The sequence below is a fragment of the Equus przewalskii genome, chromosome 28 (genome assembly GCF_037783145.1).
Source record: "Equus przewalskii isolate Varuska chromosome 28, EquPr2, whole genome shotgun sequence".
Lineage (NCBI taxonomy): Eukaryota > Metazoa > Chordata > Mammalia > Perissodactyla > Equidae > Equus > Equus przewalskii.
Window position 1 is genome coordinate 38,321,330 of NC_091858.1, and position 23,466 is coordinate 38,344,795.

General features: G+C 50.0%; 1 protein-coding gene across 8 annotated transcripts in view; it reads right to left on the minus strand.

Annotated features, from left to right (window-relative positions):
• Positions 1-23,466, minus strand: part of DLGAP2 (DLG associated protein 2) — an 817,721-nt gene that overhangs the window by 793,914 nt on the left and 341 nt on the right. For 2 of the 8 annotated variants that reach the window (XM_070599100.1, XM_070599097.1), the window contains exon 1: positions 22,931-23,041. The exons of 4 other annotated variants lie outside the window; for them this stretch is intronic. The gene's annotated coding sequence lies outside the window, so the exon portion shown is untranslated. Of the gene's footprint in view, positions 1-22,930; positions 23,070-23,466 lie in introns of those variants that run through there. 2 more of the 8 variants (XM_070599102.1, XM_070599106.1) reach the window with 2 other exon arrangements.

A 23,466-nucleotide genomic window follows, 5' to 3' on the forward strand; every position in this document is an offset into this window, starting at 1 on the left:
TTCCAGGCAAATCCTGCCAGGAATGGTCTTGAAAGTAGGAACCGCTTATATAACAAAATCCCATTTCAAGGTCTATTTATATGTCACTCCTTTCCAGCGTTCACTCCTTAACAACTCCTGAGAGGACAATAGCAGAGTCGAGATGGTCAATCATAGCCCTTCAGATTCAAGCAATTTTACTACAACAAAATCTGAGTAGAGGGCTCTTTCTCTTGATATGCAAAAACGGTTACTTGAAAATAGTAACACTGCACTTTGCTTAAATAAGATGCAACTCTTTAAAAATTAAGTTTCTCAAATAAGTATAATAACAGCATGAAAGATAAATGTGGTGTGAACCCGAGACCCAGAGGTGGTGAGGCCATCGCTGCAGCTGCATGCAACCTTGTGATGCATTTCTGCGGCATCATCTTCCTCCTAGGGCGTGAGCAGCCCGAGCCGGGTTTCCTAATGTCCCCTTCCACCCTTATCCCCACGATCCCAAAGCCACCTGATTTCCCAGTGCCTGCGTCCCTAAACTAGTGGCCTCCACAATTCTTTTGCTTGAGTACCCCTCCGAAGAATTCTGAATAACTAGTAAAGCATCACGAATTATTTAATTCCTAGTATATTGTAATTACTGCCATTTTAAACAAAATTATTGCTCATTTTTTTAAACGTATCCATTGGACTTGAAATGACCATCTCCATTCAATGGCCACCATCCTCAGGGCCATCCCATGTGGCCCGCAGATCAGGCCCCACAAAGGAGACAAGGTATCAACTCTCTTTAGACCACGTGAACCCACCAGGGAGAAATTGTACTGTTACTCTCACTTCTGCAACTCTTCACTCCACTTACTCCAGAGAATTTCACCCTAAAGTAAAACATTTTATGCTTGAAAGTTTTTATTGATCATTTCATACTTCCGTGCAACAAAGATATGTATGAGGATTAAAATTCACATTTTAAGACATCCTGTGACCACGAGGTCCCACAGATATTGCAAATTTTTATCAATAATTTTAAACATAAAAGTAAACTTTACCACTTCGTGACACAGGTTTTTTTTAATGTATCCTTGAATAAATATTACTTTTGCTGGACTAAAACTGAGTCGGGCATCACTTCCATACTATATTTATTTTGGGTTTTTTTGATCTAAGCATGAGAAACATTTTTCACAAAGTCAAAAGGAGTCTTGTTACTGTATTGTCGCTCCAGCCACGGACTCCCACAAAGTTATACGCCAAAACTCACAGCAACATTTCATCAAAAGTATTCTCAATGACCCCCAGATCACAATTCAATTAGGCCCTCCTTTGGTTCTGTTGAAAACAAAGAACTCAGAACCACCTGACTTGAACCAGGGCACGTACCCCGGGCCTTGGGGTCATCTACCTTCTTACTCCCCTCACCAGCGTTTTGAGTCCCCCCAGAGACGGGTACACCCTTTCCTCCCAGGGTCCTTACAGGCCAGGACCAGGCAAGGGATGCAAGAGGACAGACAGGTGTGACAAGAAGACTGAGGAGGGCTCCTTGATCTCAGGCACCTTCTCAAGCATTAATTTTAGGGAAAAGAGGGAGCTTGCATAATGTTCTGTGTTTCACTGTGTTCTGTCTTCTACAAGGCAGGATCGTGCACACACATAACACACACGTTTATGCACATAGGAGTAGGTCTCTCTCTACCACGGCTGCTAAGACGCCTGCTTTCAAATATCAGAGGGAAGTGTTCCCCACGGGAAACCAACACACAGACCTATTGTCCACCCAGGTCAAAATCATCACTCTGACACTCGGTATCTCCACACCTACTCGTGAAATGTTGAAATCCACAGATGTTTTGAAACGATGCCATGGAGACACAGAAATGAGGATACTCTTACCAAAGTTCTGGCCAATGTTGTTTAAATGATGATAGAGAATTCTACTACATTTCCAAGCTGAAAAGCATTCATACAATAAAATGGTAGTTTATGTCTGACTCGAGCTGGTCCAGAGCCCACTGTCGTCTACCTGATGTGCATTTACAGGAAGTGGGCAAGGAGGAGGCAAGTGATGACCCAGAGCAGAGGAGGTGACGACAAGGCAGGTCAGAGCCAAGAAGGCCCACCACCCGCTGAGGCCCTGAGACACCAGGACCGGCCACTGGGAGAGACAAACACAGATCCAACGCAGGGGGGTCGAGGGAAGCCAGTGTGAAAGGAATCCGTGCAAAGGGCTCTGACATGGCCTGGCACACAGCGAGCCATCCCTAAACGTCAGGGAGGCCTGAGGTACCAGGAGTCGGTCTTCACGTCCCTTCCCACAAAATGCCCATCAGCCTGACAATCACCCCCACACGTGACACTGGTGCACTCCTGCTTTCAAAACTAAACCTGATGGCTCCCGATGAATCCGAACTCTGGGACTCGGGTTCTCCAGCCACATGGCCAGCTCCACCCAGCAGCCTCCAGAGAAGCCACCTGGGACAATTCCACCTGCAAACACAGAGCTGGACCCAAAATGAACAGAGCAAGTGACCCAGGGCAAAAGAACAACAACAAAAAGGAGAATTAGTCTCCACAGAGAAATCTGAGAAGATATTGGGCCTTAAAAAGAAAGAAAGAGGGAACAAAAATGGGTCTTAGAAATTAAGAATAAAATTGTTGAGATTACAATTTCGATGGAAGCATTAGAAGATAACATTGAGAAAACTTGCCAGAAAGTAGAACAAAAATTTAAGAGACTCAAAAGTATATCCTAGGAAAGACACATGACATGAAGAGTCCACCAGGAGGGGGTCCTGCATGCAAAGAATCAATGCTTATAAAAGAAAAGAAAAAGCCAACAAGAGCAAAGATAGATGGGAAAAGATTAACAGAGAAAGAGCACACGAGAGCTGACAAAATCGGAAAGCACGTAACTCCAGACGGAGGAGTCCACACAGCCAAGCGTCTCCACTGAGAGGGGAAAACCTCCACCCAAGCACAGCCTTGTGAATCTTCAGGACAAAGGCAGAGAAGAAACCAGACGTGTGCAGAGAGAAGTCAGCTACGACAAAGGAACAAGGATGAATTAAAACGAAACAAAAATGTCTTCAGGATTTTCATGCAAAATCATCTAGACCCTAGAATTCCAGCCCCAGGCGAACTTTCAACATGAGGGCAGAATTCCGATGGGCGAGATCAGAAATTTTACCTTCTACTCTTATTTTCTTAGGACATTATTTGAAGATGCGCATCAACAAAACCAGGGTGAAAGTCAGACAGAAAAAGACAGAAGATTTAAGAAACAACAGGTCTAACGAGGCGAGAAACAAGACTGAAAAAGGGCAAAGCTCACTGGAAAGCCATGAGCTCTGAGGGTCCAAGACAAGGGTCAAGAATGGGGGGAAGGAGGCAGCGACATTGAAGAAACGTACGCTATCCCGTGAGCACCTGGAACACTTCAGAAGGCAAAAAGGAAAGAAAAGGCAAGAAAAGAAAAAGTCACTGGACACTCGAGCAGGAACAAGAAGCTGTTTGAGAAAGAAAGTCAGAAATGAGCCCCGTGGGCTCTGCCGCGAACAGTCAGCATTCGGAAAACAAGGCCAACACAAACATTTACCTGCAATTTTCAACCCACAGAAAAAGCGCCCAACTTAACTGGGATTACTAAACAGAACTCAAACGCCGTCAACCTTGACAAACATCGGCCAGTGGAAGGGAAACAAGAGAGTCAAGAGGCCCACGTTACAGAACGGCCAGAGCTGGGAGAGGAAGAAAGAGGTGTGGAATTGTTACCATGTTAGCGAGTTAGCAGAGAGAACAAAAAGCAACAACCTCCTTATAACGAGGGAAGGGGAAGCTGTGGTAAAGAGTGAACAGCATCTAACATAGATGAGTCAGGAGCCACGGAAACCATCCACGCAGACCCAAACACACAGACACAGTCCTGAGTCACACAGGGAACCGCTCTGTCTGAGACCTGCTGGGGGAGAAGCGTCATCACACCTTTGTCCAGACAAACAGAATGCGCAACACCGAGAAAGAACCTAATGTGAACTGTGGACCCCGGGAGACGAGGACGCGTCAACGCAGGTCCATCCATCGTAACCAACGTAGATGTTGACAGTGGGGGAGGCTGTGCGTGTGCGGGGGGCAGGGGACCTATGGGGAACCTCTGCACCTTCCTCTCACTTTTGCTGTGAACCTAAAACTGCTCTAAAAACAAAGTCTACTTAAAAAAAGGGAGTTCCACGTGACTCTCCTGGGCTTTGGGATGGCCAGGGGTGGAGCAAGACGCTGTTGCTTTTCATTCTAACTCCTTCTGTCCTATTTGATTTTTTTAAACTATGTGCAAATGTTACTTTAATTTAAAATGTATGTAAAGTCATAGATTAAAATTAAACAGTGTTTAAACTTTAATACACAACAAACCTGAGAAGCAAGAACAAGGAAACAAGAGTCAGGTTTTTCCTCCACCTGAAGAAAGGTCTTCACTGTTGTTTCGAAGTTTACACAGAAAGTACCAGCGTCACGCTGAGTTGTTATGGAGGAAACACCAAGAAGGCTTCCAGGACAGGCGATGCATGTGGCAGCATCATGCCTCGTCCCCAGGAGCCCAGAGCAGGGCAGACCCTGTCCCCGGAGCCAGCTTGGAACCCTCGGGCAGCTCAGCCCTGGGCTTTGGTCCCCTCATCGCTGAACCTGGTAACAGACATCACCGCGGTTTTCTTTTCTTGTGGGGTCTCATCTGGCCTTGGTATCAGTGTGATGCTGGCCTCATAAAATGAGTTTGAAAGTATTCCCTGTACTTCTATTTTTTGGAAGAGTTTAAGGAGAACTGGCATTCATTCTCCTTGGAATAGTCAGTAGAACGTAGCCGTGAAGCTGTCTGTCCCGGGCTTTCCTGTGTTGGCTTCTGATTACTGATTCAATCTCATTACTGGTTATTGTCTGATCAGGCTTCCAATTTCTTCTCAATCCAGTCTTGGTAGGTTGTATATTTCCAGAAACTCATCCATTTCTTGTAGGTTGTCCAATTTGTTGGCCTATAATTGTTCATAATAGTCCCTAACGGTCCTCTTTTTTCTAGGCATCCCTTATAATGTCTCCTCTTTCATTTCTGATTTTATTTGAGTTCTCTCTCTTTTTTTCTGCTGGTCTGGCTGAGGGTTTGCCCATAGAAGAACCTTTCTCACAGCGGTGTCACAAACTCAGTGAGATGTGTCCACACAGCACCCAGCTCCATGCCTGGTGTCCTCGCTCAGTGAGATGTGTCCACACAGCACCCAGCTGCATGCCTGGTGTCCTCGCTCAGTGAGATGTGTCCACACAGCATCCAGCTCCATGCCTGGTGTCCTCGCTCAGGGAGGTGTGTCTACACAGCATTCAGCTCCATGCCTGGTGTCCTCACTCAGGGAGTGCATCTACACAGCACCCAGCCCCACGCCTGGTGCCCTCACTCAGTGAGATGCTGTCCACACAGCACCCAGCTCCATGCCTCTTGTCCTCGCTCAGTGAGATGTGTCTACACAGCACCCAGCTCCATGCCTGGTGTCCTCACTCAGTGAGATGTGTCTACACGGCATCCAGCTCCATGGCTGGTGTCCTCACTCAGGGAGGTGCGTCTACACAGCACCCAGCTCCACACCTGGTGTCCTCACTCAGGGAGATGCGTTTACACAGCATCCAGCTCCATGGCTGGTGTCCTCATTCAGGGAGGTGCGTCTACACAGCATCCAGCTCCACACCTGGTGTCCTCACTCAGGGAGATGTGTTTACACAGCACCCAGCTCCATGCCTGGTGTCCTCACTCAGGGAGGTGCGTCTACACAGCATCCAGCTCCACTCCTGGTGTCCTCACTCAGGAAATGGTAGCAGCTGAACCTTTTACGTCTTTCCATGAGGTTTGAAAATAATCAATCACAGTATAAGTAAGCTAGGTACAATCCTGCTGAACAATTAAACCCAAAGAAGAGAAGTTGATGTTTAGGACTGAGAAGAACTGTAGAAATTCCTAACACAGTTCCACCCCCACAGCCCAGACGAGGCTGGCTGCACATACGCATGGCTGTTTAGGGGAAAGGCCAAATTAGAAGGAACTGAGGGTTATATGTATACAAAAGTCAGCTATCAGGAAAGTAACAAATGGACGTACGTTATAAAATTACCTCTACGCAGAAAACACAAGTCACTGTGACCATCAGGGAGAGAAGCTGAGCGACCTTCAGAACTCGGAAGACCCCCAGGGGACTTCACCCCGCCCGGGAGAGATCCCCCTGGAGAGCGCGGACTGTCTGCGCAGGGGCACCGCCGGCTGAGAGGGGCAGACCTGTGATGAGGTGTGATGAGGATGCCCCGGGAAAGACCCCACGACAACAGGTCAGGAACCAGACAGACCCCGGGAGAGGGACGCGGAACGGCCGAGACACCCTGGATCCGCTCACTGCCCCCCTCAATGTGCACAACTAGGTCCTGCTGGACACGGAGCCAGCACTGGGCGACTTATTTAAGGAAATCATCGAGACCAGAAACTGGAGAGTCATGGAAGCATACATTTTCTAAAGTTCCCAGGAAAACCTGCAGAGTCATACTTCAGATGTGTCAGATAACAAGTCGTTTTGATGTGTCTAATTTAACAAAAATACTCACAGTTTTTTTAAATCAATAAAAACAAAAGACCCTGTCTCTCACAGAGATTGCTGGATCTAAACAAACAACAATCAGAAAGCGATTAAAACTGCTTTGCCATAAGTATGGGGTGCACAACACTGCCTTATAAACACAGCTCTTTCTGTGGTAAAAAGCGCCTTCACAATGTGGGTGCAGGCGAAACTCACAGAGAAGCTCCATGCAGAGGAGCAGAACAGATCTGAGCCAAGAACACAGCCAACCAGGGGCCCCAATGTCAGTCCTGGCTCCACGGCCACCAGCCCTCACCTCAGCCCATCACCCCGTCCTGGGGCCTCGGTGACCTCGTTCCACTCTGATCCTCACGACCACGTGAGGCAGGCGGCGCGCTCCCCGCATCCCACCTCACAGGGAAGGTGACTGAAGCCAGGGGACTAAGTGTCAGGGTCAGCGCCCCGCCGGCACGGGCAGAGCCAGCTCTCAGCTCACACGCCTGCACGGCGCCAGGCGGCCGCCCCACCACCATGGGAATGAGAAGCCGAGGGAAGACACGTTTGAGAACTCCAGTGTACGCACACGGAGGGCTGTTTAAACACACACAGAGAACGGACCGGCCTTGCTTGCACAGGAACTCCACGCGGAGCACCCAGGGAATGCGCAGAGCTTCCGACCAACCGCAACACCACCTAGATTCTGGTAAAACACGCATCCAAAACGGGAAAATCAAAGGCACACAGTCTCCAAACCACAGACTTCTGATCTCGGGTACGGTCGTGCGCGAGTCTGAGCTCCAGCCCGGCCACGGCGCTCAGCCCGGTGAGTCAGCAGCACTTCCCGATCACTGTGCTCGCGGGATGCTGAAGGAGAGCGCTGGGGTCCAAACTCCACATGGGCGTCATTCTCAGGAGACTACCGGAAAATCCTACCAGCCAGGAAAACACGGTGTAATGCAACATCCCTGAAAACCTGGTGTGAAATGAACCAAATCTCATGTAACTGCATCACTGCCAAGACACAATGGAAACGATTCTTTTAAAGAAAGCTCATAGTGAGGTATTTCCTAGTATATTTTCATAAGAAACCTAGCTAACCAGTACATGACGACTGGTTTGCTGGATTAAGATACCTTATTTAAGACATCTGCTGAATGTCGTGAGCTGAATAACTGATTGCTAAAGGAGCCATAAGGTAAACGCATGGCCAGAGTTGGGGGGAGGTAAGCATTTCTAGAGTACGTTCCAGGAATAAAAGGGTTTCTGAGTTAGATAGGAAAGAGAAGTGGACACAGATCAAGGAAGAAAAGGAACACAAGCAACAGGTTGATAAAGACTGTTCCAGGTGGGTGATATGGCATGAGCAAAGGCCCAGTGGCAGGCGACAGTAAGATGCTCCCTATGGCTCATGATGGGCACCCTAGGAAACAGGACATTCTGCAGAAAGCTCTGAGAGCAGGGAGGAGAAATCTGGATTTGACAAAAGGCAAAACAGCATGCCGAGAAGTGACATGATAAAAACGGCTTCAGAAAGATTATCCCAGCAGCTGTGTGTAGGATGGTTTCAAGCCGAGAGAGACTGGAGGCGGCAGGGAGACCTGCTAAAGAATGTTCTACTAATTCAAGCACCGTTCGGGGAGGGTGTGGTCGGGGCGCAGAGCCCAGAGGAGGGGAAGGAGGCTCCGCCAGGATGAGGGATTCGGGCCCGGTCCTCAGTTTCCCCATCTGTAAACTGTGAGGCCTGACAGGGCCACACACCCCGTGAGCACTTCCTGACCCCAGAGCTGTCCATTCCAGGAGGTGTGACGGTCCAGGGTAAGGTGTCCTGAGGGCCGGGCGTGAGTATGGATTCAGAGAGAAGGAAGAAAGCAGATCCCAAACTCCATGCCCAACAGCAAGGCCTGGATGGCAAATCAAAGTTCCTGCCGTGTTTCATCCTCTTAAGATTCTCTTAAACATATGAAAGTGCATCTTCACTAACTAAACACAGATTAGAGAACGCCCTGGCGGGCCCTCACGCTGCCCAGCACCACAGCGTCCCGCCGGCCGGGCGGAGCCCCGAGTCGCCTAAAGGATGCCCTGCAGCCTCTCCCAGGGCTGGAAGACAGGCAGTCCCCTGCCAGCCCTGCTCCGAATTCCTACTCTTCCGAGCTTGCTGAAACGACACCTCCACCCCCACCTCCAGCTGCCCCCGCCGTCAGTCACAGCGCCCGCGCTCTCCTCCAGGCGGTCCTCACAGCCGAGCTATGATGATGACAAAAAAAGTCCTTAGTCACTTAACTGTTAGATATTTATTTAATATTTATCTCCCTGCACAGACTCCCATTCCAGCAACGTCCTTCTTTTTCACTAAAATATACGAAAGGCTGAGCACAGTGCTTGGCCCACTGGGAGCTCACAGACAAACACATCAAATGAACGAATTGTTCATCAGGAATAAATGCGAAATTAATGTCTGCTTTTGTCTCCACCAGACATGTCCAGAAAAGCATCGGCCACAGGACCACACGATCAGCAGGTGTCTAGGAATTCAGCCAAAGTCACCCAGGTTGTTACCAACCGCTAGGATGATCACCAGATGATTAAACCACAGCCTGGTGACAACAGCACACCCCGTTCTTCATCCCCGCTCTGTGGCTGCAGACACCTGACTCCCAAGCATTCCTCTTTTTCTCAGGGAATGAGGACACCAACACTGAACCCTCGTCTCTGACCAACCTCACTCCGCCTTCCACGACAGGCGCCAGCATGCAGCGGCCAAGAGGGAGAACACGCAGATCCACGCTTGAGGAGTGCCTTAAGTTCACAGACCTCCACCCAGCGAACGGGCCGTTTCCCGACGTGTAACGAGAGAGGGGTCCCTCTGTCTGAGGCACAGTGAGCCTCGTCAGCACCCAGCCCAACGGGGCTGCAGTTCACCCAAATCCAGGAGATTCTGCGGGTGGAGCCGGAGGCTGGACAGGGAGGAGGGCAGACACCCCTCAGGGTCGGGCCAGCGAGCCCAGGAGAGGAGGAGGTGGCACCCGGACACCCCCTCGGAGGCCGCAGAGCCGGTTCAGAAATCACCCGCTCTGGAGGCCTCTCACGGCCTCGCCCAGGACCACGCACTCCAGCAGGAGACCTAACGCCAGCTCCTCGCTCGGGCCCTGAGCTGCGCCAGGAGGAGCTGGAGGCCACGCAGGCGGAAGCTGGGCATCACTTCAAACAGGGAACAGAGTGTGTCACAGCGTTTCCACGGCTGTGGACGTCGGGGTCTTGAAACGCCGAGCTCATCGCAATCACACAGACAGGGCCGCTGTCCCTACCCTGTGGCAGATTGTAAAATGTACTCTGCTTTCTCTGTACATACTTTTTTTTAAATACCTCAAGGAAAATGATGATTATGTATCTCATTTTATTATCTCGGATCATCTTAGAGAAGGACGTACAGGCAAGTTTAAGAAAGAAATAAAGCTCCATCTGCTGTGCTGATAAATTCTTAATACCTACAACATGTGAACAGATGAAGAAAGATCTACGCTCAGGAGCTTCTGGGCTGGTGAACCAACACTCCTCCCGGGACTCCCCCTCCCTTCATCCTCCTCTTGACTCCCTCTAACCACCCCGGGCATCTCGCACCTCCCGTGGCCTCACCCAGAACTTCTCGCTCCTCACGTCTGTTCACAAGTTCTAAGACCTGTAGCGACACCTCCTATCTCACAGAACCTCTTTCAACTCTCCTTCCCCAGAAGGAACGTCTACCGGGCACGCTTATGGCTTAAGCACCTTTATTCTTCCCAGTCACTGAATGCCCGAATTTCCTTACAGACCGAGCTCAAGCATAAACAAATCGTGGCCACATTAGCCCAGACATAACAGGAGAAAACAGACTCCCTAACTTGCCCTAACGCGGACAGCCCTCTGAAGACACGTTTCTGAAGTTCACGTTCTGAGACGCAGGCAGCCACGCCGCCGTCTCCGCGGAACGTCAGCCCCACCGCCACTCGCAGGCCCGACTTCCGGGTCCACGTCCCGCGCTGCAGAGCTCCTCACTTCTTCAAGGCCTCTGTCTTCAGGTTTGCAGGAGGGAGACGGTACTCGACCCAAAAACGTCGAGTCAAAGACACTCTCTTAGCTGCAATCTGTGTGTTCCTTTAAGATGGGGTTTAGGAGAAAACAAAATGATGGAGTGACCATGGTTTTCGCCACATTTCTAAAAACAATCACTGGGAAATAGGAGAAGCAGGCGTCTACTTAAATGGACAAAGGGATGAATGTTCGACGAGGAGGCTCCTGAAGCCAGGAGGCCACCTCCCGCGGGGCAGCCATGGGGGGAGGACACAGCTGCTCGGCTGAGGGACCGGCACCTGCACCCACAGGCTCAGAGGGGCCAGCACCAGGACTCTGAGCCTCCGCCCCACGCAGGGTCCACTGCCAGCCTCCAGGGGGACGCCTGTGACTCCGACGCTTCTTGGCCACCGTGTGCCACCCCAGCTGTAAATTTCAAAAGAGAATCCAGACCCCCTCCTTCTCGGTGACATCCACCATGTTTAGCACCGAATCAACAGGCCCGGAGCACGAAGCCAGGAAGACAGACAGGAAGCGCTCCTCTGAGCGAGTGAGCACAGCCTCATCCACGTGCCCTGGACCACGCGCCCTGTGCATCCAGACAATCAAAACACCAGGCCGCTCACAGAGGCCTCGGGGCTCAGCAGCCCACCCCTCTTTCCACCTGTCCTGCGTCCACTGTCACATCTATGCTCCTCACCACATATGAACCCCTGGAGGGCAGGGGCCGAGTCTCGGTCACCTTCCTAACCAGCAGCGCCAGACGGACAGACAAGCTCATCCCCCGAAGGAGCAGGAGTGAACGCGCTGAGTGCTCAGCTCACTGGTCCCCGATGGCAGCAGGCTCTCTGGGAGCCATCCCAGGTCGCCCCTTCCACGCTGCCATGTGACAGGGAACAGGAGAGCATGCTCTGCCCACGTGGACCCCGAAGTGTGCGCATGGCAAAAGAATAAGGTGATGGGGCGATGACACAGCGCTGCTAGCAGAAAACGGGGTGCCCTGTGCTCCCTCAGGGCAGGAGAGGCGCCAACAGCTGGGTTAACCGAGCACCATGTCACAGAAATCAAGAGAAGACCCTCCCCTAACCTGACAGGAATGCTCTTCTCTAAGAAAAAAATAATAATAAGCTTGAAAAAACGTCAGATGAGGCAGAAATTTAAAACTTACTGTAAGGATTAGGAAACGACAGGAAACCCAAAAAAAGCCTTACTTTTTTTAACCCTATGATTCATCTTTTTTAATGTCTTCAAAAGAGAAAAGAATAAGGACTTGTCAGGAGAACCATGAGGTGGCCAAGTCAGAGGACGAGGGGGGAGGGGGAGGCTCCTGGACGGCTGTTGGAACGTGCTAGAAGATTCATCGCGCATCAGAGGCGGCAAGAACACAGCGAAAACCAGTCCCTCTGTGAAGGTGGCTGTGAGGCCAGCCTGGCCCCGGACACCTGTTTGCTGTCGGAGCACAAGGAGGAACGACATCCGGCCCCGACGATTCGGCCGCTCACCTGCTCAGATGAAAACAGCTCAGGCCGCAGCAGACATTTCGGAATAGACCTATTTTCAGTCCGGACATTTTTCAGACACTAAATTTACCCGACTTGAATTCTGCTTTAAAAATGCTATCCCATTAAACCTTTGAACAGGAAAGCCACATTTCACGATGAAGTTAGAACATGGTGCTCCGATCTGCCGAGGGGCACACGGCACAGGAGCCGGGACAGCCAGGCTCCCCTCCACAGACGGAAACGCCTCACGGTGTAACTGCGGGAGGACTGCAGACGGGCCCTCTGGAGGGAGCGAGGCTCTGAGACCCCTGGATTCAGACCTCTGGGCTCCAGAACTGCCGGAGGATCCATTTCTACTGTTCTAAACCACCAAGTTTGTGGTCATTTGCTAGAGCAACCCTAATAAACTAAACACATCCATTAATCCAATAATCCTGCTTCTAGGAATTCACTAGAGACAAATTATCTAGATTTTCAGAAAATATTAAAAAAAGATACTAATCACAGAATAATGGCCAAAAATTTTTGTGAGCAACTTAAACACTGAGCAACAGGAGACTGATTGAATAATACTGCACACTGGAATATTACACTTCAATTAAAGTCAAATTCTTGAAGAATATTTTGAAAATACGGACAAATTCTCAGAAAAGAATACAAAGTGAAAAAAACAGGATAGTTCCCAATTTGGGTTTAAAGAATAAGACAGGAAAGAAGCATGCCAAGACACAAACTGTAATTATTTCTAGGTCATGGAATTATTGGTGACTTCCAAGTCATTAATTTGTGCTTCTCTATAATTTCTAAACATTGAGCAGATTAGATGACCAGGGGAAAAAAGAAAAGAAAATGTATGAAAGTAGCCCAAACAGCCATGTGAGAGGACAAACAGATCACAGGAGAGAAGTTTTCAAAAGTGGAAGAGACATAACAAAAGGTAACAGCAAGAAAAGATCTGGTAGCCAAGGAAATGCATTACTCACTTCGACAATAAAACACCAACCTCCGGCTTCGCCTAGTCTTATTCACTGGGAAAACACTGCACACTTTCCAAAGAATGTCCTAAACCCATAACGGAGAAAAATTTTAAAGGAAAGGAACAACGGCTCACAGGCAGAGCCAAGAAAGGGACTGCGTGCCGCTGATAATTAAGAACTCGAGGCGTCCTTAGTGGTGCTGTTAAATTTACACCACTGTGGACCCGGGCTCTACCCAGTGTGTATACATACGTATCTTCCTTGAAAAATACTAAGACCTGTTGTAAGATGATACAGATATTTTCTCTCTCACCTTCTCGACAGTCTGGACTCCAAAGCTTTACTGGGAAAAGGGCCAGGCAAGGGCTTTCTGCTCAGGTCACAGGGTAAGGCTGGACATGTCCGCCTGGCTGCTGTTCCACGTGGCCCACTGCCATCCCCTAGCCCAGGTGCCCTGCACTCCTCTGGCTAAAACAGAGCAGATGGCCCCAGCTAGGCCAGCTCTGTGGAAGCTCGGTCCTCAGCACAGCGAGGCAGTGACAGAGAGTGCTCGGAGCTCGGTCCTGAGCACAGCGAGGCAGTGACGCAGAGTGGTCGGAGCTCGGTCCTGAGCACAGCGAGGCAGTGACAGAGAGTGCTCGGAGCTCGGTCCTGAGCACAGCGAGGCAGTGACAGAGAATGCTCGGAGCTCGGTCCTGAGCACAGCGAGGCAGTGACGCAGAGTGGTCGGAGCTCGGTCCTGAGCACAGCGAGGCAGTGACGGAGAGTGCTCGGAGCTGACTGTCACCGCAGCGACGCTGGAGAGGCTCCTGCAGATCGTGCTGTGGAACTGCCAGGCTCCTATCTTCCTGAAGCTTCTCCAGCGTCCCCTTCAGGTCTGTGAGCTGGTCCGGGTCCCTCCAGTTGATTCTGTCTTGCTTATATTAGCCGGGACTTGTGGCCAGAGAACATAACCGACACAGCGGTGAATCCCACAGTGTAAGGGACATATGACGAGCCATCCGTGGTGGAGGAGCCACCGCGGGTTTAACGGGTTATCAGAGGATGGTTCTAGTCCCTACGTGCTTTGCAACATCTTTGCAATCTTTTACTGGATGGATGCATAAAGAAGTCTTCAGGACACTTAAATTACAAAAGTACTATCAGCCCTACACACTTTATAAACTCAGAACCACAGTGTAACAGGACGCTGTTGCTAGATGATGAACAGCCGCCTGCCTCCTGATTTCTAAGGGAAACCAGCCCCACCCCCACCCCCAGGACTTACCCTCCTCTGCAGGGCCTCAGGGATAACCAGCACAGCTCAGCCCAGAGTGGGTCAAGATTAATCTAATCCCAGTGACGCTCCCATTGTTCCTGCCAGGAACTGGTTTAGACCTGACAGGACAAGAGGTAATGTGTCTGGAAAACCTCCGGGTAGGGTCTCTTCATTCCAAAAGTGACACAAGAAATGGGCAGCTTCCTCTTTCTCCTGGGCCTGCAGGGTCTGCATCCCCACCTCCCTTGCAGGTAAGCAGTCATTGGACAGAGGCCAAGGAAGGAGCAGAGGCCAAGTGTGCACCTCCAGGCCGACCCCAGAAGCTCTCCCCCAGTGCCATCCCCGCCCGGCCCTGCTCAGACAGGGATGAGCACGGTGGCCCTGGAAACCTCATCGACAACAGAGGAGCCACAAGACAGAAGAGCCTGGCTACAGAATGACCACTTCCAGGAGAGCCACCTGCTGACCGAGAATCTGACTCTACAGGAGCCAGAAACCGACTTCTACCATGTCATGTCACAAACAGTCAGAGGGTCTCTGTGATGGCAGCTATGGACCCCAACATAGGAACAAGTCCTCCTTCTCCACCTGTTGTTGTCACCCGGCAAGTGACGACCTTGAATGGGGACAGCCATTTGCACACGAGGGGCTTACAGACACAGTGAGGACCACAGAGTGGAAGAGTGACAAAACCCAGGATCCCTGAGACAACCCCCTGCCAGCCTTTATTCTGTGAGCTGACAGATATCCTGTGTAAGCGACTCTGTGGGGACTTTCCATGACCTAAGGCCAAATGCATTGTGATGCAAACAGAAAAAAGAAGACGAGACTGGCCGTCCAGCCCAGCACTCACAGATGAGCCCTGTTGGTCCCTGGCCCATACAACCCCCTCGGCAAACACTGATGGAGCCCCTGCGGCCCAGTGGTATTCCAGGAGCTTGGGACACAGCAATGAGCAACGGCACAAACCCTCCACCCTCATGGAGCCACAGCCCAGCGACAGGCACGGGGGCAGCGGCCATGACTCAGGCTCTGCCAGACCACACAGCAGCCTTCAACATCACCTCAGTCTCCTCATCCACAAGATGCAGATGACAAGTATGCCCACCCCATGGGGCTCGCAGGGCGGGACAAGCTGCCCTGGGTAACGCATTTGGCAGAGGTACCTGGTACCTCTGTGTATCTGGTACACGGTAAGTGCTCAGGAAAAGCAAGCTATTATGGGGGGGGACAAACATCAGAACATAAATAATAACACAGGATATTGGAAGGTCAGTAGGGAGCAAGGGAGTGCAGGAGGGACTGGGCCACCAAGGAGGAAGTGCCACCTGGGAGGGTCCAGTGAAGGGGGGGAGTGACCCAAGGAGAGGGAGGCCCTGATACCAGGACATCCCATCAGGCAGCTCAAGGACAGCACGGAGGGAGGGGTGCCTGGAGCAGAGCGGCAAGGGGAGAGATGAACTCAGACAGACAACCAGGGGTGGTGTGGGGTGGTGTGGGTGCTATAGGAAGCTGGCCTCACTCTGAACAAGGTGCAGATGCAGTAGGTCAGCCAGGGCCCCTCCCACTGGCTGCCATAAGTCCCTCCAGTCTTTTCTCTGTGCTGCAGACGGAGTGGCTTTAGGGAAATGGGACCATCCTGAGCACACTGTTTTGAAATCTGCTTTCTTCACTTAACATAATATGAACACCACTTCATAATATTAAATATTTAACTTTTATCTTTTTAGTGGATATGTATTTTTTTATAACATGGCTATATCACAATGAATTTATCCAATCTCCTGTTATTGCTACTTCCCAATGTTTTACTATGAAACGAAGCTGAGTGAACATCTGTTTAGCTAATTTCCTGTAAATTCATGATTATTTCCTTAGGATATGTTCCCAGAAGTGAAATTGCTGGGACTAGTTATATGCGAAAGAAGGTTGCTTCTTTTAAATTGAATGCTGTGACTCTCGACAAAATATCATTAAAGAAACAAGCAAATGGACAAACTGAAGGCTAAGAGATACTACTTGGTTGCTTTAAGAGAACGTAACCCATCTTTCACAACAAAAATGAAACTTTAATTACAGTAATAATCTAGAACATTGTGTTGTAGACCCAGGAATGTTATACACTAAAATGGCCAAAATGAAAATTTGAAAATACAACATTCAACTGCTTAAGAAACTTTCTAAATTACCATGGTGTAGATTCTACATTAACTTTAATACAATCAGAAAACAGTTGTTTAGAAATTTTTTCAGAAACTGTCAAAATATTACAAAGAATGTCAGAGAAGTGGAAATCATTTTTAAAGACCCAAAAGTTTCATATTACAAGCAAATAAAAAAGGTATACAAATCCACTGACGTGCTTGTAAGGCCTCTCATCTCAATCACTCTCAACTTAGAGAAGTAATGGGTAAAAACATGCAAACAAGGAGACTTTCTTGTAGTGCCTGAAGAAGCTAATTGGCTGTGGGTTTATTCCTTCACTAAATATTCACAGAGTAATACGACCTAAAACACTACAGTAGAAATTGGGGCATCACCCAACCTGTCCCTTCATGGCTTCTCCTCAGCACCAGGGACAGCACCCAGCACCTGGTGGGAGGAAGCATCAGGAAGGCTCCCTAAGAGGCACAAAGGACCACAGGTAACTTAATTCTGGCACCGCAGGACTGGTAAACATGCCACAGAGGAAGTCGCAGTTCAACGAGGTCCAAAAGGATAAATAGGAGGAAAATGTAGAAAAGAGGAAACGGTCAAGTGTGGGCAAAAGCATGGAATCCTGCTGCTGCCTGGCTGAGTCAGGAAACAGGGACAATGCAGGGATGGGATCCGAGAGAGAGTCTTCAACAGCACAGAAGGGGCGATGGGGATGAGAGAAGAGAACATAAGGTCAGATCTGGGGAATCTTGAATGCCAGGCGGAGGAATGTGCTGTTCCTGTGCTCATTCACTCCCTGGAACAGAGAGCAAGATGGACCAGACCTCCTGTGCCAGGATTCGAGGATGAGTGAGACCAGGCAGCCCTCCTCAAGAGCGGTCATTCCAAAGGGGAGATAAGGAAAGGGTTAACAGCAGTGCCGTGTGAGGTGCTACCATAAAGCAGGTGCAAGAGAAAGCCACCAGCCCAATCTCATGGAGTTGGGGAAGAGTTACTGAGCCGCTCCCCAAACGGGGTCAGGACAGAAGAGAAGAAGAGACAACGGCTGCAACAACTCCTCACGTGGTGTCATATTTAGGACAACACGGTCACCTGTCCTTGGCTAAGACAGGCTTATTGGGCATTTACATGAAAGCATTGTGGGAAATATGAAGATACGTAAGACCTAAGAAAGCTGAGTTGTCCACAGGATACATGACGTGAGTTCACATATAAACACTAAACTGGGGCAGATCAGGAGGTGATGCAAAGACATCAAGACCTGGCTCCTGAACCCAGAGTTTACCAACTGGTCATGGAGACAATGCATGAACACCAGGAAAAGATAATTATACCCTCTTGTCGGTTGGGTGCATATGTTCTGATTTTGGTTTCTTTCAAAGTCTATTACAAGACACAATCACGAAAAACACTTGTGTATTTGTACAACAGCTATATATTATATAACCCCAACCCCTTTCTATACAGTCTTCTGTGAGAGCATCTTGTATGAATTAGCACTAAGGGAAATATTTTCTTCACTGAAAAAGGAGAATGCAGTGTCTACCCCAATAAGCTGATCAAAGAAGGGCTCGTGTGTGCTTTGGTTTTTGTTGACTTGGCTTCCAGGAAACTCATTTAGACCTGAAGCCCCAAGAATTGTGTTGACCCTCATGGTGATCATGTTTGTTTGCTCAAATTATCCGTTTCTATTTTATTAAGGTTTATGCCCCTGTCCCTTTGCGGCTAAGTTAGGTCAAAACTTTTCAGAAAGAATTGGCAGAACTTATATTATTAAAAGAAGACCAGAAATAATAAATACTTAAGTTTTACGAGAGTCCAGAGAGTGACCTGATTACTTCCAACATGGGATGGCTCAAACTGGGCCCCAGTTCTATACCTTCACGATCAAACGGTCAACACGTACTGAGCACTGACTACGTACACCGCTCGGAATGCTCTGCAGCCATCAGTTCACTGCACTCTCGTGACAACCCTATCAGGTGAATATTGTGTCTGTCCCTCTTCCAGTGACGAGGGGCTGAAACTCAGTGAGGCTGAATACACCGCCAAAGCCACTCAGCTGCCCCACAGTCCGACACCAGAACCCGCACGCTTGACCACTACTTATGCTGCCAATATAAACACTGCTGGTCGGTGCCACACAAAAACAGTAGGACACATTTTCACTAATCACCAGAGTATAATTTTACATTGCCTAGTTCAAAATATATACCGTATGGGCCCAAGGGATCATTTCAATGTTTTTTCCTTTTTTGCAGAGTATAGCACATCACTTTAAAGACACTGACCAAAGAGATTTACAAAGTTACTTTTTAAAATTTTTGCTACAATTTTACCAATGGGCTGGTTGACAATGTTTTTTCCTTGTAGCACCAATTTTAATTTTCCTTTTTTTTCTGTGGACACACAGAAAAAGGTTATACTGACCAAAATATCACCTGAAAATGGACAAATCTTGCCCCTCAATGAGAAAATTTTTTTAATGTGGAAATTTTTAGAGAAACTAAAAACCCTCAGATCCCATTTGGTCGTCAGGGACAGAAAAGCCACTCTGAAGGGGGGGTGGGGGGAGTGTCTTGGTTTACACAACTGAAAACGAAGCAGTCATGACGGTTTCAGACACGACATGATCCAGGGCTTCAACGACGGCGTTGCACCAAGCGGTCTCCAGCACAGCTGGGCCCTGCCCAGAGACAGGCCTCTCCTGTGCTGGCTGCCTTCTCAGGCGGGCCGTCCCCTGCAGGCTGCAGGCCGACCACCACCACTCCAGGCCCTGGATCTGGTTAGCCTCACTTCCTAAACCTCCCCTTTCCTCAAAAGGAGTACATAATTCTTGGCTCAAATAAAATGCCGTGTTCTTCTCTGACACACTTACTCCTGAGAGATGGGTGGTGTTCTGTGACTTCCTTTAGCCAACCAGGAGCCCACCCCTAAACAGACAGTGGGTCCGCCACAGCCAAACCTTATAAGTGGGCAAGGGTGACTCTCCAAAGAAACCACTGCAGTTATCCTGGAAGGGTGCCTAGTAAAACCGGTCTAGTAAGTTTAACTCCTTGAGGGTCCACCAAGAAAGACAGAGATAGAGATGAACTTGACTGACACCCAGCACAGAGGACCTATTGGCAACAACTCCAGAGAGACCGCTTCTCTTAAGAGTGACTACAGCCGACGCTGTTTGTGGGAAATGTCAGAGCAGCCAAAGAAACAGGCGGTCACCCTGATGGGCGACAAGTAGGGACAATGTGAGGGCCCTGGGAGCTGCAGTTTGAGAGAAGCTTTTGCATAAGCAGATGAAGCCGGTACACAGAATAATGCTATGACAAAGGAAAACAGTGGTTTTACATACGAAGTCCAATTTCCTTTGCCAGGGAGATTAATACTGACTCAAATCTGTTATTTGTCACTGCTGTTAAGCCCTGGAAGGAAAGGGTGACTGTAAAGGTGAATGCTCTTCCAACAGCAAAAGCAAGATTTAACCAGAATCTGCATGCGGTGAACCACACTCTGGATGCCAAAGCCCACCCACCTAGCTCCCCAAAAACGAGAGTGTCTTGTCGTGAATAAACACAGAATGAACCATGCTCGCTCTTCGCACACAAGTACCTAGAAAACAACATATTTTAAAAGTTGGCGATCAGCTAGGAATATGGTTATGTGATAAAAATAACTTGTACGTAAAACTATGGTGGATTAGGAATGATTTTTAACTGAATAAATGTCTTGCTGGCCCCTGCATGGTAGTCTATAATTCTCTTATAACAACATGCTGGCAACGCTCTACATACGACTCCCATCTGTCCAAAATGATGAATCACAGTTATTTTTATTGTGTCCAATGGATGACCACAGCACATCCGTTCCCAGGGCCGGTAAATAATACGTCTAATTAATGTCTCTTTAGAACTTGCAATCGAACTGTACATCATTCAACTCCTTGGACAACTGAGAAATCATGAAGTTTTTTCTCAAATATAGTTATAAAATAACCTCAGCATTTCTTCAATTTCATCATGTAGGCATGTTATGGAAGGTACTCTGGAAAAAACAGAGATGGCAAATCCTCCAACAATTTAAAAAATATTAGATCCTCTTAATTTCAGAATTAGTCAGCTTCCAAGTATCCGGAATCCAATGTGACAAACTCTGCAAAGCACCTTTTTTGCTTTTTTTTTTAATTTTTTTTAAAGTTTTGCACCTAACAACTCTTGCCAATCTTCTTTTATTTTTCCTGCTTTTTCCCCACAAATCCCCCCAGTATATAGTTGTATATTCTAGTTGTGAGTGCCTCTGGTTGTGGCATGTGGGACGCCACCTCAGCATGGCCTGACAAGTGATGCGCTGTCCACGCCCAGGATCCGAACCAGCAAAACCCTGGGACACCGAAGCAGAGCACGTGAACTTAACCACTCGGCCATGGGGATGGCCCCCTATTTTTGCTTTTAATAGTTAATTTGGAATTTCTACCAATTTCAAAAATGAAGTAGACAAAAGTAGGAGAAGTAACAGATTGCCACAGGATGGCATATTTACGTCACTGGGGAGAAACAATGCAAAGTGACCGAACTCTCTAAAAATAGAAAAATACTGTTACTAATTCATCCACATCACAAGTCACCTAAGGCATACAAAAATATTGTTAAAATATCTTAACCCTAACAAAAACACTGGTGAATAAATACAAGTTTATCTGTCTCAAGCAGTACCCTTTTGGGTAACTATACCGTAACGCAAAGTTTTCTGGAAGGAGAGGGAGTAAGTGATTGACAGCATGAAAAGTTGACTTAGAAAGCTTATCTGAGAAAACATCTTTGTGGTGAGAAAACTTTAATTTTAATTACTTCATCACTTTGCACTATGTGACATAGCACCCATTCTGCTCACTAAGAATTCCCTTTAACCTAAAATGTAATGTGCAGATTTGACATGATGGATCCCGGGCATCAGTCATTCGGGGCTCACTGACTTCTTAACCCAGAACAGAGGGAACAGCACGGAGAGTTGACAAAGGAGCGGCTCCCTGACAGGCCACCACTGGGAATAAACCCACTGATGGAACCCCCTGACCTGACGGGGGACAGGGAGTCTGAAGCGAGGGTGGGAGAGGCAGTGAGCTTTACCACAGGCCTACTTCTTACTTGTCTGTCCAGTGGGTCCAGAACTCCCACAGCCCAGATGTGCGAGCCCATAGTATCCCCACAGTCTGCCAGTCACGTTGCCAGATGTGGGGAATAAAATATCCTAATTTGTTCTCTTGCAAGCAACGAAGAGCCACACCATCTGAAAAGCAATGGTACACACTCTACAATTACTATGAGAGCCAAACCTGTGAGTCACCCAGCTGCCTGCACAAGACAATTTGGCTACTGGAAAATCCTGATTAATGATATTTTTTTAAACACCAGAGTAACAACTTGACCTGCCAAAAATTACCATTTTTTCATCATTTCACCATTTTTTGCCTTGGTTACCTATTACCTTTCATGGGAATATGAAGTAAAATGAAAATGGTGGTGTAATGCACATTCAGCTCAGATCTAAACGCTGTTCCTTCCAAGGAGCGGGGGAGGGGGTTCTGTTCCGCCAGCCCGGAGACCCGGAGCGAGCCCTCTGGGACGTGGTGCACGGACTCCCCAAGGCTACGCTGAGAAGCCGGGTGATTTTCTGCTAACTAATACGATTAATCCACCATCTGCACATAACAGCCTTCGCTGGTCACAGGCGTCAGGTCCGAGAGTTCCAATCCAACGCCCTGTCCCCGTCTACACAGCAGAGCAGGCCACGGGACGCACAGCTCAGGCCCCAGGAGAGCCCCTGTCGGAAGTGCCTCCGGGGCCCTCTCCAGCCTCCACGTCCGAGGACAGAGCGGTTCGCTGTGCATCTCGAGCTAACACCACCCACGGCCCGTGCTGGGTGCTGGCGGAACCAACGCACAGAGGGAGAACCAGCTGCCGATCGCGCTGTTCGTAATCGATACAAGACAGCCGGCCGATGAGTCCCGAACCCCCAGTGCAAGCCGTGGCCCGAATCGCCATTCATTCGGGAGAAGCGACACGCAGGCGGCTGGACCCGCGTTAGCTGAGAAGTGTGGACGAGCCAGAGCAGGGGAGGCTGCTTCTGAGTTTCCGACGCGAATCGCCGGCCAGCCGGCACGCTCCCCCACTCCGCACCTGCGACCTCTGCCATCTCTAGGGCGCTCTGCCTCGTCGCCCTCTCCCCGCCCTCCAACTCCCTCTCCCAGGCCCCCGGTCCCCGGTCCAGGTCCTCGGTCCACTCGCCCGGCACCGCGCGGAGGGAGCCGGTGGCCGCGCGCCCCTACCCACCGGCCCCACCTGGCCCGCAGCAGAGCCCGCGCCCCCGCCTGGCCCCGGCCCGGCCCCCGCCGCCCCCGGGCCCCGCGCAGGCGGTGCTAATTACCTCCTCGCTATTTCTCCCCCGATCGTTAGCGAGCGAGCGAGCCGAGAGCAGCCGCGCGGCCGGGGGAGGCTTGGTTACGGTCCTGCGCCGGGAGCGCCGCGCTTAGCAACCGCCCAAAAGCCCCCGAGCTCGCGCTCCCACTCGGGAGCGGGCGGCGGCCGCCCTCCCGCGCACCCCCGGCCCCGTCGCTGCCGCCGAGCCGCCCGGCACCAGCGGCCCCTCCGGCCCCGCGCCCCCGCGCGCGCTGCCATGCACCGGGTCGAGTCGGCGCCCCACCTGCGCTCGGGGGGAGGCGCGGGGCGATGCCGGCCGCCCCCACCCCTTGCGGAGGCCCCGCGGGAGCCGGGCGTGCAGCCCCCACCAGCCCGCGCCCCCCGGTCTTCCCCGGGGCCGCCGCGCGCAGACTGTCCCGGCTCCGCGGCGCCCGCTCCGCGCCCTCCGCCCAGGAGCCCAGGTCCAGGGACCCCCACCCGCAGCCAGCGACGCGCAGCACGAGCACGGGGCTCGGCGCGGGACCCGCTGCGGGAGAGGTGCCC